The sequence below is a fragment of the Natrix helvetica genome, assembly GCF_964273705.1.
Source record: "Natrix helvetica genome assembly, chromosome: 1".
Taxonomy (NCBI): Eukaryota; Metazoa; Chordata; class Lepidosauria; order Squamata; family Natricidae; genus Natrix; species Natrix helvetica.
The window spans coordinates 188,011,829-188,028,308 of NC_138548.1; the positions used below are offsets into that span (position 1 = coordinate 188,011,829).

Genomic DNA, 16,480 nt, shown 5'->3' on the forward strand with positions numbered 1-16,480 from the left:
TATTTCATAGATCTTTATTTTGTTATCATTTGAGCTATAAATTTTATCAATTGTTTTTTCCACTTCAAATTCAGCCTTAAAACATATATTTTTTTCTGGTTCATCTTGTGTTTCTTTTTCAAATTCCAAATTCAAACATTCAAATATATACAGTAGCTGATCCATTTCTTTTTATCTGCCTGAGACCACAAATGTATGATCAAAATATTTTCATTCTGACAGCTTTACGGGAGTCTTGAAGATATATAATATGTCTATTTTCCTTTTAGAGTTTCAAAAATTTATTTTTCCTTTTAAATTAGCTATTCATACTATTAGTATTACTTGAGAAATAGTTTAAGATCCTGATCTTAAACAGCTGCTTTGTACAACTTGGTTTTCTGTTTCTTCTCTACCATTACTACCTTATCCTCTCACAGCCAATGACTGGAGTATTTCATTTCATCCTCTCCTATTTTTTAAAAAAAATCCTTCCCTACAATTCATCTCCTATTTAGTTTTAATAGCTAAAAAGCAATTTTACACCCAGAAAAAAAATTCAATAAATCTTACTATTGTAATATATAAGTGGCAGATAATAGAAGAAAAAATTAAGATTGCAAGACAAGAGGTAGCTTTAAACTCTTAAAAGAAAACATTTAACTATACTTGATCTTTATACTAAAAATCTAAGCCATTCTCCAGTCTATATATCTTCATCTATGTTTTGTTTCAAAGTTGAAAACCTTGAGTAGATATTCCTTATGTTGGACTTCCCTCTTGTAGATAGAAAAATCCAGTATTTATTTATTTATTTATATTTATTTATATTTGGTGCTTCTAGACCGCCCCCTCTCCCAGAAGGGACTCGGGGCGGTGTACAGTCCATAGAGAATATCACAAAATACAATAAAAAGTTAAATATGTACAGTTTGGAGGAGGTTAAAATGCAATTAAAAGAACTGTACAAAGCTAATATAAATATAAGTTTTAAATCCCTAAAACAGACACAACAAATTAAAAAACCCCTAAGATAACCAGATAATAATACATTTGCCAGGAGGGACAGTTGTAATTATGCCAGGCCTGCTAATCGGAACAGGTGAGTCTTCAATTTTTGCCGGAAGGAACGGAGGTCAGAAGTGGTTCTAATGTCGGGGGGGAGGTCATTCCAGAGGGTTGGGCCCATCACAGAGAAGGCCCCACTCCTTGGTGTCGCCCGTTGGCATTGCCTAGTGGACGGCACCAGGAGAAGTCCCTCCCTGTGTGAGCGAAGTAAAGTTCATTAAACTAGGCATTGCCTAGTGGACGGCACCAGGAGAAGTCCCTCCCTGTGTGAACGAGTAAAGTTCATTAAAGAGAGAAATGCATTAAAACTCCTTGTAAACCTATAAGATAAACAAAGCAGTTTACAGAAATATAAATTCAGAATAATGCAGATAGGCTAATAGAAAGAGAATCAGTTCTTTCCAGATGTTGAATAATTATACTAAATAATGTAGTTTTTTAAAACAAATCTCTTTGGGTTTTTTTACTAAGAGCTAAAATAATAGGTCACTACCTCCTGTAAAATCACAAATAGCTATCTGAGAAACATATAAATCTCCTACAAGATGTTGTAATTTTGTGGATATGCCTATTTGGATTATCCCTCCAAATAAACAAATCCACAAAGAAAATTACTCTTTCTCTCAGGTTCTTGACAATTAGTCAAAATTATGAATTTTTTTCTCTATAGTACAGAAAGGGGAAACTTAGAAAGATATCTCCCTAATGAACTGCCATCTTGTTTTCACAAGATGATAAGGATAAGATACTACATGCTATAAACATAAAAGAATGACAACCAATAGTCTGTAAAAAGTAATATTATTATATAAACAATTATAGTTCTAAATTCTGTGAATAAAACCATAAAGGTGATACTAAATTCTAAGATAAAAAGTATAGGCTGCTTATTTTTTGTATGGACTGTACACCGCCCCGAGTCCCTTTTGGGAGAGGGGGCGGTCTATAAGCGCAAATAAAAGTAAAGTAAAGTAAAGATACAATAATGTAAAAATTTTTTTATAATAAAGTTTTTTATTAGTTTTACAAAATTTTGAGGAAAAGGGTACTGGATATGGTTACAAATTTTGACAGCTACATTATGCAGGAAATGGTACTCCCCCCAATTCTCATAACTTTTACATATTAATAAACAAAATGATTATTATTTAGCTAAATTTTGACATCTTATTTTTACCTTATATCTTTCAATAATTTCAATCTATTTTGTATCAGACAGAAAAGATTCCCTATATCAGCAATTGCATTATTTTTCTAACTCACTTCTGTGATCTGAGTTTTCTCAATGTTGCCTCCTCCCCCCTGCCTGCCAGCAAAGCCTCGGCACCTCCCGTGTCTTATGTAGTATCGTCAGCTTTATCTAGGAGAGCTTTATTTTTTTCCATGAAGGCCTCTGCCTCCATAGTTGTATTAATTCTAACTCTACCGCCCTCCCAGAATATCAGCATACCTTCTGGCAAAAGCCACCGAAACCAAAATCCTTTTTCAAATAGTTTTTTTGCTAATAGCGCATATTTTTTTCTTTTATCTCTTACTTTCTTTGGGATTTGTTTCAGGATGGCTATCTCTCTATCCTTGTATTTTAACATTTGCCCCCTCTGTGCACCCAGAATCTCATCTCTTGTAGCCTTTCTAAGAAATTTAATGTGAACTTCTCTTGGAACATTGTGTGTTCTAGCATAAGCTGAATTAACTCTATAGACCAGGTCAATATCCCATCCTAACTGCTGACTGTCTTTTTTAATATATTCAGCCAACATTTTTGTCATGATCTCCCTCAGGTCTTCATTGTCAGTCTCAATTATGTTTTGAAATCTAAGGAAAAAAGACATCCTTTCAAATTCCATTTTTATCATGTGGTTCTCCAGTTCTAGGTTTCCTCTCTGGACCCCCCTCACCTCCCCCTTCATCTCAGCCGTCCCCTCCTCCAATACTTCCAGTCTCTGTTTATTTTGAGCCGTTTGGTTTTGATTCTCTCTGAGCTGTTCATTCATTTCTTTCAATTGATTTTTCAAATCCTCCTGCCCCTTTAAGAGCTTTTGGAGCAACGGATGAGTTAACTCCTCTTTGGGAGCTTTAGGTTGTAATAGCGATGTTAATGTCTGTTGTCTGTTTGGGCTGGATGTTGAAGACGTTGGAGCAGAACCTGCAAAACCAGGTTTCCCAGGTGGTGGTCTCTTTGGAGCCATTTTAATAAGGAGAACTCAGAGGTGTCTATGTCCATGCAATAAAATGGCAGCTGTAAAAGGGGATAGCCAAGAGAGACCATGAGGCAGGCAGTCCAGACAGAAATGGAGACCTTTTCTATAGTCCAAATCCAGACAATAAAATCAGTTGTTCCAAGTCCAGGATACAGTATAACAAGAGATATTTCTGAGTGTCATGGAGGCAAAGACACGAAGCCAGCAATTTCCATAGGTGGAGTCAAATTTCAAAGTGCATAAAGACAACAGAAGTGTGCCATCTTGCTTCGCCAGCACCGGGATCAGAAAGCAACAAACCAAAAGTTTTCAAAGTTTTCTTTAAAAGAGTCAGATCATCACTTTTCTCTCACAATTGCAGCAAGGAATTCATCTGCTTGCCTATAATGAGTGTGATTTCATTTTAAAACTCTCCCTCTCTCTCCTCTGAGAGTGGAGAGCAGTCCAAAGCCGCTTTTCCGAGGGGGGGGATCCCCCTCCCTCCAATCACACTTCCCAGGAAGAGATCGAAAATCCTCCAGAAAGCTGACACTCCTTCATTAAATGTCAAAAAGGGAATTGGGGCAAGTTCCCCTCTCACCACATTGCAGCTATAGCCTTCAAATTGTCAGGATCGTCCAGCCGTCTCGACGCGAAAGCGTGCGGAAGCGTAAAAGCTCTGTCACGCACCCCCTTTCGCCTCCCGGCTCCTAGGGCAATGCAAGGAGCCCCCCCCACGGCCGCCGCCGATGCAGGGGACCCCCAGCTAGCCGCCCATACGGCAGGGCGCCCCTTCAAGGCACCCTGTGCCCCCCCAGCCAAGGGGAGCCCACCGAGAGCGTGCAGGGCGGACGAAACACCTCCGTCACTCTCAACAACCGGAACCGGAAGTCAATAATGTAAATATTGATAATAAGAATCAATTATATGTCCAAAGCCTAATAGAGATTCAATTTAGCTCAATTTTTAAAAAGTGAACCTGAGTGAATTCTGAGTAATACCTCAGAATTTTCAGTTTACTAATTCCTCCTCTTAATTTCAGTCATACTTTCCAAAGGCTGGATAAAGGCTTTCAAACCACCAGCAGGGTAAGCGCATTTGAATCTCTGGGAGAACCTCATTCCACAGAATACTGCTGCTACAGAGAAGGCATATTTCCAGGGTTCTGGCAGATGACATTGTTTAATTGAAGAAACCTGGAGCTTGTCAATCCTGCCAGGTGCAGTCAGCGGGATAGATACTATGGAAGACAGGTAGTCCCTCAAGAAACCAGATTTTCCAGCTGACGTTGCAGTGAGATTGAACGCGAGGAGTGGGTCTCCATGCTCCCGTGCCGAGTTGTCCCCGTTGGAGGGCTCCAAAAGGATCTAAAACCACCCTGGAGGGATGGGGAAGAAAAGAGGGGTACTCTGTAGGTCGCGGAGAGTTGTATCTCTCCCACTTGACCCAGAGCTCTTTTCCCTCTCATCCATGATGAGGAGAAAAGGCAGCCATCATGGCTGCCATGAAGCTGGGATGGCCAAGGCAACAAAGAAAGTGCAGGAGCAGTGTAGATGAACAGTGATTGGAACTGGGTGAGATTACTCCTTTTCTACCTAGAACCTAACCCTAAAAGGAAAAAAAAATCAGCAAAAAAGACTCTTAGAACTACTTGTTAAAGCAGTGAATAACTACTTAGAGAAAAATCCAAGAACCAAAAGAAAGGAACTAAGGGGAGAAAAGTTAAAAAAAACTTTAAAAACATAGAAAATTGGACAGAAAGAAACAGAAAACAGAAAGAATGGAGGAAAAAGATAGAACAGACAAATCAGCAAATAAAGCAAGAAGACAAGAAGGAGAAGACAATAAAGTAATAATGAATGGAAACAAATGAAAGAAAAAATATTTTAAGAGATTTAAAAATTGAATTGGAAAAGCAGGAAGATACTTTCGAAAGGGAGATAAGGGCTTGGGTGGACACTCTGCAGGCCTGGCAGCATAAGATGGTAGAGATGGGAGAAATATTTAGACTAAATAGTAAAGAGGTAGATGTAGATAGAGACAAAGATCCGAGAGAGGAATATGGAAGGCAAGCAAAAAAATGAATAAGAATTGAACTATTAAAACGGACAAGAGATGATGGATAGAAAGGAAATGCCTTTTAATATAATGGTGGCTTGACTAAAAGCTAGAATAGAGGTAGAAATAAGAATACACAATTTTATATAATAGAAGCAATAGCTAGATGGAAAGATTAGAGGTTGAAAGATGATATTATCATGTATGTTTAAATAATATGGTGACTGGCATTAGAATGGCATATTGAAACATTGAACAACTAAACAATGAAGGACTATATTTCAATACAAACATGTGTATCAAAACTAGGACTAGTAATGGTGGCCTGACTAGAAGCTTGAATAGAGGTAGAAATAAGAAATAGGGGAAATATTAGTATACACATCTTTATATAATAGAATAAAACCAATAAGCAGATGGGAAGATTAGAGGTTGGAAGATAGTATTATTATTATTATGTATGCTCAAATCATATTGTGATTGGCATTGGAATAGCACATTGAAATTCTGAACAACAAAATAATGAAGGATTATATTTTAATACAAACATGTGAATTAACACTAAGATTACAAAAGTTTGACTAATGTAATAAATATCATTAATGTTATTATTTTTATTTGTAAGAAAATGAATGATATCCTGATGCCACACTGTTCGTGTATTGATGTTGATGACTGTTTAAAAATAAAATAAAAAAATACAAAAATAGAAAAGAAAAGAAAAGAAACAGGTCTTGTGCCATGGTAGGGCTTTAGTAATGACCGGCACCTTGAATTGCACCAAGAAGCAAACTGACAACCAATGCAGCTTACAAAGCAGAGTGTTACATTGGCATACCAGGCAATGGTGGGACTCAATTTTTTTTACTACCAGTATTGTGGGCGTGGCTTGGTGGGCATGGTGTGGCTTGGTGGGTTTGGCTTGGTGGGCATGGCAGGGGAAGGATTCTGTAAAATCTCCATTCCCTCCCCACTCCAGGGGAAGGTTACTGCAAAATCTCCCTTCCCTCCCGATCAGCTGGGACTTGGGAGGCAGAGAATAGATGGGGGCGGGTCCAGTCAGAGGTGGTGTTTACCGGTTCTCAGAACTACTCAAACTTTCCACTACTGGTTCTCCAGAACTGGTCAGAACCTGCTGAATACCACCTCTGGTACCAGGGGATATCCATCACTGATGCATCCTGGACAAATTGAAACTGCTGGGTAGTATTTCAGGATATCCCCATGTAGAGTTCTTTGCATTATAAGTAGTCCTTGATTTACGACCACAATTAATACCAGAATTTTGGTTGCCAACATGGTTCTTAAGTGAATCATATCAAGGTTATGACCTTTTTGTCATGGTTATTAAGCAAATCACTGCAGTTAAGTGAATCATGTCATTAAGCAAATTTGGCTTCCTCTGTTGACTTTGATTGTTGTAAGCCAGCTGGGAAGATTGCAAATGGCAATCATGTGACTCCAAAATGCTGCAACTCTTGTAAATATTTTCTGGCTGCCATGTGTCCCAATTTTGACCACAGGGTCATGGGGATGGTGTGATGGTCATAAGTGTAAAGAACAGTTGTTAGTTACTTTTTTGAATTCTGTTGTAACTTTGAAAGGTCAAAAGAACGGTTGTAAATTGTATTCAGGCCATGAGATGACCAAGGCATTTGTGATTGTCTGAAAGGCTCCTCAATCAAAGAAAGGATGCAACTAGTGCATCAGATGAAGCTGTGTAAAGGCCTTTCTTTGTACATTTGTTGATTTACATCTGACAAAATTGAATTATGGAATATTTGTTACAATAATAAAATTGAAAATTGGTTAATGAATAAGATTAGTATGTGATGGAAGTATAGAATGTATGGAATTAAACTTAGCAAATGGTTCAACATTAAGCAGCAAGAAAAAGCTATACAATTTCCCCTTAGTTGTTTAATGAATTTATGCATGTATAGGGAATAGAGTAAAGGTATGTTACTTAGTGTATGTATATGTATGTATATGTATAAGTTATATATAATTTATAAATAATAAATTAATGTGTTAAATACCAAGTTAGTTGTGTTGGATATAGAAAATGGAGCATAGTGTAGTTTACTGTATATTTTAAATCTTATCATTGTTGGAAGTGTAATATAGAAATAAGAAAGCCAGATAAATAGAACAAATATTGCAAAGTAGGTAGAATATTTTTGATATAGTGGACATAAAAACGATCTTATATCAGTGTGTTTTAATATATGTGTCATTATGAATTCATTTTAAAACTTCCCTCAGATTTTAATGTATAGTACAACTCTTACTCATCCATTAATTTTAATAAGTGTTGCTCTGATTGATATTTTTGTTGTATATCACTGGATGGTTTATAAATGCAGGATAAATAATTAAATGGCATGTTTTCCGGAGTGAGTTGCAAGATGGTCCAGTGATGGATATTGTCATGTCCAATTGACCGCAAGACTGGGTTGAAGTTGAAGCCTCCCTTCTGCTTCCAGTTACAACTCAGTCTGGCCTAAGACAAGACATAGACAAATTGGCTCCTGAAAAGGAAAAAAAATGTTCCTGGTGTCCCTACCTCCATCCTCAACTTCTCCTGCCTCCTCCTTGTTCCTGGTGTCCCTACCTCCATTGCCAGTAAGTTCCCTGGCCACCAGGAAAGTGGGTGACTGATCCTCAAGGATCACAAAGGGCTCGGACACCATTCTGTCGGCCATTTTCACCCGCTCCAAGCCACGTGGAGCGGAGCTTCGGAGATTGCAGCAACAAGAGACTAATGGGCTTGGGGTTTCCAGCCCAACAGTTTCTCGCCGCTTTCGGCTCAGCTCCTTCGGAGACAGCCACAACTCAAGCCACAGTGCCAGGAAGCATGGAGAATGGTGCAAAGACCTCTGGTGAGGCAGAAGCCTCTGCAGCAGCCTGTGAGCACGGTGTTCGTGGCGTTCGCAGTAGGGTCGCTTGCAAAGCAAGCGGTGAAGGCAGAGGTGGCAGAAGTGAGTGGAGATGAGGGAGGATTGTTGCGATATCGTGGCGCGAGGAGGCTGGTGGGTACATGCGACTGCTGTGTTTAAAATGGCAGAGGGAGCGGATAGATCGCCTTCCCCTCCAATTTCCCCTGGGGAGGGAATGTCTTCAAGGCAGTGGCCTACTGCTTCTTCCAGGAAACAAAAGTCCTCAGCTGCCACGCGTCTCTCACGTGCAACCCAGAGGGACAAACAGCGATGGCACAAGGTCCTCACTAAAATAGTTTCCAGGGCTGAAAAGCTGCGGCCCCAGCAGGGCAGTCTTAGCCCATCCCCCACTAGGTCTAGGTCCCCCCTGGGTAGCGAATCCAGGGCTGCCTCTCCCTAGGCTTTCCTGGTTCATTTGCGGGGCATTTTGGGAAGGCTTCTCCTTCACCACCATTATCCATAGAAGATCAGGGGCCATACAAAGGGGTCTTCTTTCTGCAGGAGGCCCACCCTAAGGAGCAGCGCATGACTAGGCCTTGCTTGGCTTCCCAGGCCAGTGCTAGGCAGGCTTCTGGGGGGCATGGCTGGGATTCCTTGGATATGGATAATCTGCCTGTGGGTCTTCAGAACCTTATTGAAAAGGCCATTTCCCATGGGATTGTGGCAGGGTTGCAACAGCAAGCCCCATGTCCTCCCTCCCAAGGTCAGGTTGGGGCCCCAAAGGGTGCCTTCTTGCAGGAACATCCGGCGGTCACAACTGTGAGTCAGCCAGTATCTCCATCATCAGTGAGTGAGGGATCGGTCCTGGGTGACCGGGTGCAGAGGGATTTAGATCTCTCAGAGGATGAGGAGGCCCCTGTGCCAGATCCCCCTGCATTCAGAGGATTGTTCCCCCCCCCATTTGTTTCGGTCTCTCCTACGCAAGGCATGTGTCACTGCGCAACTAGGAGGTGGGGAGGGAACCACAGAAGAGGCTCAGACTAAGAAACCTGAGGGGCTGGTGTTTTCCGAGCAAAAGGCTACTAAAGAGGAGGTCCCTGCCCCCCCCCAATTATTCTTGGAGGTAGTGAAGAAGCAATGGGCAAAGCTGGGGTCTTTTCCCAATCCTGGCAGCAATGATAGTAGATTGTATAACATTGAACAAAGGTTCTCTCAAGCATTACAGATGAACACGGTGGATCCTCCCATGGTGGCTTTGGCCTCTCCCACCACCTGGTGTCAGGCGACGTGGCAGACAATTTGAAGGTGGATGATAAAAAGGTGGAGATAACCCTCAGAAGGACCTTCCAGTTGGCAGCCTGGGCCATAAAGGCGGCAGCTTCGATATCGTTCTTCAATCGCATGGCTATCTTTTGGTTGGAACAGATCCAGGAGCACATTCCATCTGAGGACGCTCATCTACATCAGGATCTAAACAAGCTAGTAGCGGTATCTCAGTTTTTAGCTGGCATTAAATTCTATGAAGTTTGCTTCCAGGGTGATGGCATCCTCTGTTGCGTCACATTGCCTCCTGTGGCCGTGGGGCTGGCAAGCTGACAATAAGTCAAAGTGGAGGCTGGCACCGGCTGATTACGTGGGGGACTCCCTGTTCAAGGCATCCCTTAACCCGATCCTGGTCAAGGATAAGAACAAGAAAAAGGTCTTGCCCACCTCAGCCAAGAAGGCGGAACAGAAGCCCACGCCATATTACCGCAAGCCAGCATATCAACCTCAAGAGCAGGAGGCACAACAGAGCAGGTACTTCCCCGCCAAGTCAGATAGACAGCCTGAGAGGAGTTATAATAGAGACAGGTCCAACCCCAGGGAAAGTGCCCCTTTTGGGGGGGAGGTGGTCGCCCCTACCACTGGGGCAAGTAGGTCGGTCTGGACCCCACCCATTGGCGGGTATCTGGCAATGTTCGCAGATGCCTGGGCAGAGATCACCACAGACTCCTGGGTCATCAGTATGGTGAAATTTGGCCTCTGTCTGGAATTCTTTTCCATCCTCCCGAACTATTTTCACACGTTTCCCCCTGCAAAAAATACAGAGAAACACAAGCTTATGCGGGAAGCGATCCAACCCCTGATTGATATTGAGGCAGTGGAGTTGGTTCCATCTGACCAAGCTGGCTGGAGCTATATTCAAAACTGTTTATCGTGCCAAAATCTTCGGGGGGATGGAGAGCCATTTTGGACCAAAATATCTCAATCAATATTTAGTTTACAGGAGGTTCAAGATGGCTTCTCTCAAGTCCATCTTGGCGGGCGTCCATGAGGGAGATTACATGGCTTCCATTGACCTCACAGAAGCATATCTCCACATCCCTATCTTGAGTACCAGAGATTCCTCAGGTTTTCATATCTGGGGGTGCACTACCAATATAAGGTCCTGCCATTTATTTTAGCCTCGGCCCCCAGGACCTTCACCAAGGTCCTGGCTGTGGTAGCAGCTTACCTGAGGAAGGTCCCTAACAGACTACAATGCTATGTCTCAGCAACTGAGCAGAGAGACACTTGCAATCCATCCGGGCAGAGCGCATCACTGACATTGACAATCACCAAGCCAACTGGCTCAGTCGGGCAACAGTGGACAACAGAGAGTGAAGCCATTCCAGGGAGTTATTCCTGAAGGTTTGCCAGGGGTCCAACAGGTGATGGACCTGTTCGCCACACCACCCAATGCGCAGGTTCCTTGATTCTTTTCTCGGTTCCCAGCTTGGGGAACGGAGGGAGTCAATGCCCTTCACATAAGATGGCCGGTTGGGTTCCTGTATGCTTTTCTTACCCTCCCACTCATTCCCGGGGTCATTCAGAAGCTGGCCAGAGAACAGGCAGAGGTCATTCTAGTGGCCACACACTGGCCCAAGAGGGCTTGGTTTGCGGACCTCATGTGCCTGTCAGTAGGGCAACCTTGGAGAATCCCGAGGGGGGAGATAGAGCTATGACAAGGAACGTTAATCTACCCGGAGCCACACTGGCTTCAGTTGACCATGTGGAGATTGAGCGGGAACATCTGAGAGACGCCCAGCTCTCCCAACATGTCTTCAGGAGCTTTGAAGCCTCTTGTAGGCAGTCAATGACCAGAATATACAATTCCACATGGACCACCTTCGTGGCTTGGTGTAATTCCTCCCAGATAGGACCTGGTAGGACAACAATACTGCAGGGACTGGAATTTATCCAGTACGGGTTGGACAAGGGTTTATCCCATGTCACAGTAAAAAGACAGATAGTGGCGCTTGCCACAGTGATTTAGGGCGAGGGTTCAGTACAACTCACACAGCTACCAGTCATGAAGAGGTTCCTTAAAGGGGCCATGAACCTGCAACTGCCTGTAGTACATAGGTTTTCCACGCAGAACCTTCCCATGGTGTTGCAGGCTCTTATGGCGGAGCCCTTCGAGCCTTTAAGAACAATTAATCTGTAGCTGCTTACCTTGAAGGTGGTGTTTTTGGTGGCGGTCACTTCTGCGAGGTGCGTTTCCGAGCTGGGGGCCCTATCCTCCAGGGAGGATCTGTGCACATTCCATAGCAACAGGATCGTGCTACAGCTGGATCCTGTCTTCTTGCCTAAGGTGAATTATCTTTTTCACTGCACACAAGAAGTTGTCCTCCTGGATTTCTGCCCGGATCTGGTCAGGGATAAGGCACATAAGTGGCACCATCTAAACGTCAGGCAGGCCTTGCGCATCTACCTGAAGCACACGGCAGATTTCAAGAGGTCTGAAGCATTATTTATATCTTTCCAACATTCCACAGTAGGGAAAGGGGTCACATCATCTACCATTAGCCGAGGGATTAGGCAGACAATTGCCCTAGCGTATGAAGCAAAGAGGTTGCTGGTGCCAGATGGCATCATGGCACATTCCACAAGAAGCATGGCCACGCTAGTGGCTTGGGCTGCAGAGGCATCGGTAGGTGACATCTGTAGGGCAGCAACCTGGGCTTCCCCGTCACCATTTATCCGACACTATAGTTTGGATGTCTTCGCATCGGTGGATGTGTCCTTTGGTGGCAGGGTTCTGCAACAGGTCCTTGCAGAGCAGTGAGTTCCCACCCCATGGGAGCCAGCATAGAGGCATGGCTTCAACTTCAACCCAGTCTCGAGGCCAATTGGACATGACAATATCTATCACTGGACCATCCTGCAACACTCCTAAAATCACAGTTCAGGTAAGACCAACTGTCATTTTGTCAGTTATCATGACAGGCCATTCCACATGTTGCTCTGATTGATATTTTGTTGCATATCACTGACGATGATTTATAAATCGAGGATAAATAATTAAATGCCATGTTTTCCCATTATCATGACAGAACATTCCACATTTAAATTCTTTTATTAACATTTGAGAAGTTGAAATTGATCTCCTTCATTTGTTAATTTACAAGGCTATTAATTCAAATGCCATTATCCATTTATTTAAAACATATTACCCTTCATTTTGAAGGCACAAATAGAAATCATGAAATAATTTAATAATTTTGAATAACTAAAATATTTTTCACTAGATATAAAAAATTGTTCTGTAATCATTGGGTGAGTGATTGTTAGCATGGATACAGTATTTCATAGCTGGTGTAATGGGTCCTCTCCTAACTTCAGAAAGTAAAGACTCTTGAAACGGATTATTTCAAAAGGAACCTTTAATCAGTCATGATGGAAACCATTAGAAGCAAAGCAGCATCTGAAAACCTTTAGGCCGTGCAAATGGGATTAAGCTGATAATGACCCTTCCCCTTTGTCCGAATGCAGATTCTGACCAATACACAAGTGTGAAGATGTTTCCTTAACTCTTCTGCCCTAGGAGTCAATAAAACACACATTCCCATGGCTATCTCTAGTTAGACATCAAAGTTATGTATCCCACATGGCTATCATAAACATCCCTCCAGCGATGTTGGGTTCTTCAGTCTCCCGATGTTGGGTTCTTCAGTCTCCCGGTGACAGGAAACCATTGTAAGGTTGTAAAACTCAATTGTTTCAGATGTAGCTAGTGATTTAACTCCGAGGCTCCCCTCCTCCCAGTTGAATGGCAGTATCACTTTTAGGGATCTGACATGCCGCCGTTCCTTAGAAAAAGGAGAGGTCCATCTGTGAAAAAAGATAGGAAAAGAAATTGCATCCTAGTATTCTAACAAGGTTTGTCAGGGTATTGGGAGTGAAATTTTCTCAATAGGGCAGGGACCCTAACATGGTGTTTCTCTACCCATTCATTTTGGGCTGAAGGTAAATGCTTCCAGGCAACTAAATATTGGGTTTTCCCCCTGATGGTCCTAGAGTCCAGGATTTCCTTAATTTCAAAATGTTGTTCGCCTTCTATCATGATAGGAACAGGAGGTGTAGCTGTATGTGGTCTGAGTTGTGAGATTACTTCTCGTTTGAGTAAACTAATGTGAAACACTAGATGGACTTTTCTGAGTGTCTTTGGCAGGAGTAATTCTACTGTTACTGGGTTGATAATCTTTGTGATTGGGAAAGGTCCGATGAAATGTGGTCCTAATTTCTTTGATGGTTGCAACAACTTCAGGAATGTTGTCGATAGGTATACTCTATCTCCAACATGGAAGGGTTTGGGATCTACTCTTTTTTGTCAGCTTGAGTTTTGAAAGCCTCTCTAGCTTCCTGTAATGCTAATCTAACCACTGGCCATGTGTTTTGTAGGTTGTCTATCCATTCTTTTAGTGAGGGAATGGTGGGTTCCTCTGTGGGTAGTTGGGGCATGGGATTGAAATCCTGGCCTGTTGCTACTCTAAAAGGGGTGAACCCAGTGCTTGAGTGCACAGCGTTATTGAAAGCCACTTCTGCAAAAGATCAACCCAGTTGGCCTGTTGAAAATTAGTGAAACATCTTCGGTATTGTTCTAGAACCATGTTCCGATTTTCAGTTTGGCGATGAGTGCATGGATGGTGACTGGAGCTCAGTCCTTGGGTGGTGCCCAATAAGTTTAAGAATGCCCCCCAAAATTTTGAGGTGAATTGGACCCCTCTGTCGGAGATGATTCTCTGTGGGGCTCCATGAAGACGATAGATGTGTATCAGGAATAACTTGGCTAGACTTTTGGCAGTTGGGATCTTTTGGCACGGTATAAATTGTGTCTGTTTTGAAAACAAGTCTGTTACCACCCAGATGACAATATTCCCTGCGCTTTCCGGTAGTTCCACAATAAAGTCCATAGCTATCTCCTTCCAGGGTGCTGAGGGTTCGGCTACCTCCTGTAACAGTCCTGGCATTTTGCCTTGGGGTCTTTTGGCTGCTGCACAGATTGGACAGCTGGCTACATAGCTCTCTATGTCCTTTTTTAGTGATGGCCACCAAAATTGCCTTTTAATTAGATGTAAAGTTTTTACAAAACCAAAGTGTCCTGCTAGTTTGGAGTCGTGGCACCTTTCCATTAAGTGCAGTCTTTGGTTGGCTGGAACATACAACTTCCCTCCTACCCAAGCTAGGTTATCTTTCATCAGACAGCTGTCTTTGTGGCTCAAAAGCCATTCATCGGTGGTTAAAGCTTGTTTAAAAGTTTGGGTGGTGTCATTGTCCTCCAGAGTGTCTCGTTTTCCCTGGGATCTGGTGGTTATTCTAGTGGCTAGTTGGTTGTCTTGTATCATGGGTTTGATTACGTTTGGCTTCATACTATTGTATTGCGGTTTCCTTGATAGTGCATCTGCCAGGAAATCCCCCCCGCCCCCTGGGAAGTATCTGAGCGTAAATTCAAACCTTTTAAAGTACTGAGCCCATCATACTTGTTTAGGAGAGAGTTTCCTTGGGGTCTTTAGGGCTTCTAAATTTTTATGAACCATCCAGACTTCGAAAGCGATCTTACTCCCCTCTAGGAAATGTCTCCAGGTTAAAAGAGCCCTTCGAACTGCATAAGCCTTTTTCTCCCAAATGGCCCACCTTTGCTCAGATTTATTCAATTTTTTGGATGTGTAAGCGCATGGTTGCAATTGGTCTTGCTCATTTTTCTGAAGTAAGATGGCTCCTATCGCCACATCGCTAGCATCTGCCTGTATGACGAACGGTTTCTCTGTGTCCAGGTGCTTTAGGATCGGTTCTGCTGAAAACAGCCTTTTAAGTTTTTCAAATGCCGCTCGGCATTCCATTGTCCAGTTCAAAGGCTGCTTTGGTTTCGGGTTTCGCTCCCCCTTTGTTTTTAAGAGCTTGGTGATGGGGAGGGCAATTTGGGCGAAAGCAGGGATAAACTGCCTGTAAAAGTTGGCAAATCCCAGGAAGCTTTGCAACTGTTTCTGTGTTCTGGGTGGTTCCCAGTCAAGTACCGATTGCACTTTCGAAGGATCCATTTCTATGCCCTGGTGTGAAATGCGGTATCCTAAGTAATAAATCTTTTCTTGATGGAATTCGCATTTGGAGAGTTTAGCGTAAAGTTTTGCAGAGCGAAGTTTGTTCAGAACCGCCCGGACTAGTTTTACATGTTCTGCCTTGGTCTCAGAATATAATAAAATGTCATCAATATAGACTCTGCAGCCCTTATATAGATGCTCCTGTAACACTTCGTTTATTAATTGCATAAGTACTGCAGGGGCCCCTTGTAGCCCAAATGGTAGCACTTTGACTTGATAGCATCCAAGAGGGGTGTTAAATGCTGTTTTCCAACCATCTCCCTCTTTAATCCTGATACAGTAGTAAGCCTCCCTTAAGTCCAGCTTTGAAAAAATTCTCCCCTTGGCTAGGTGTGCTAGCATATCATTCATGAGTGGGAGGGGATATATATTTGCAATACTGATCGAGTTTAGGTTCCTAAAATCAACAACCAGACTTCTGGTGCCATCTTTTTTCTCTCTAAACAACACTGCAACTTTTGGTCGGGCTGGTTCAATTAAACCCCTTGCTAGGTTTTTCTCAATGAATGCTCTCAGTTCTTCCAGCTCCCTTGGAGCCATGCTATACATCTTGGGTTTAGGGAATTTGGCTCCGGGTAGGATTTCTATCGCACAGTCAATGGAGCGGTGGGGGGGAAGCTCATTGGATGCTTTTTCACTAAAAACCTGAGCCAAATCCTTATATTCTTTGGGTATGCCCTGGGTTGGCATAGTGTAAGCAGACATTGCTATTTCTAGGTGCTCTGCCCTCTCAGTTTCTTTGTCTGGATTCTCAGCAAAAGTCATGTGCATCTGCACTCTTATGGTGCCTTGTTTCCAATTAATTCTTGGGTTCCATTTTTCCAGCCATGTGAGACCCAGAACTAATGGCCATTCCATGCCAGGTGCCACTATAAATGTAAGCACTTCCTTGTGTTTTCCGATGCCTATCTGTTGA

At 42.8% G+C, this 16,480-nt stretch overlaps 1 protein-coding gene across 3 annotated transcripts in view; it reads left to right on the forward strand.

Moving 5' to 3' along the window:
- Positions 1–16,480, forward strand: part of SPAG16 (sperm associated antigen 16) — a 295,715-nt gene that overhangs the window by 46,180 nt on the left and 233,055 nt on the right. The window lies entirely within an intron of this gene.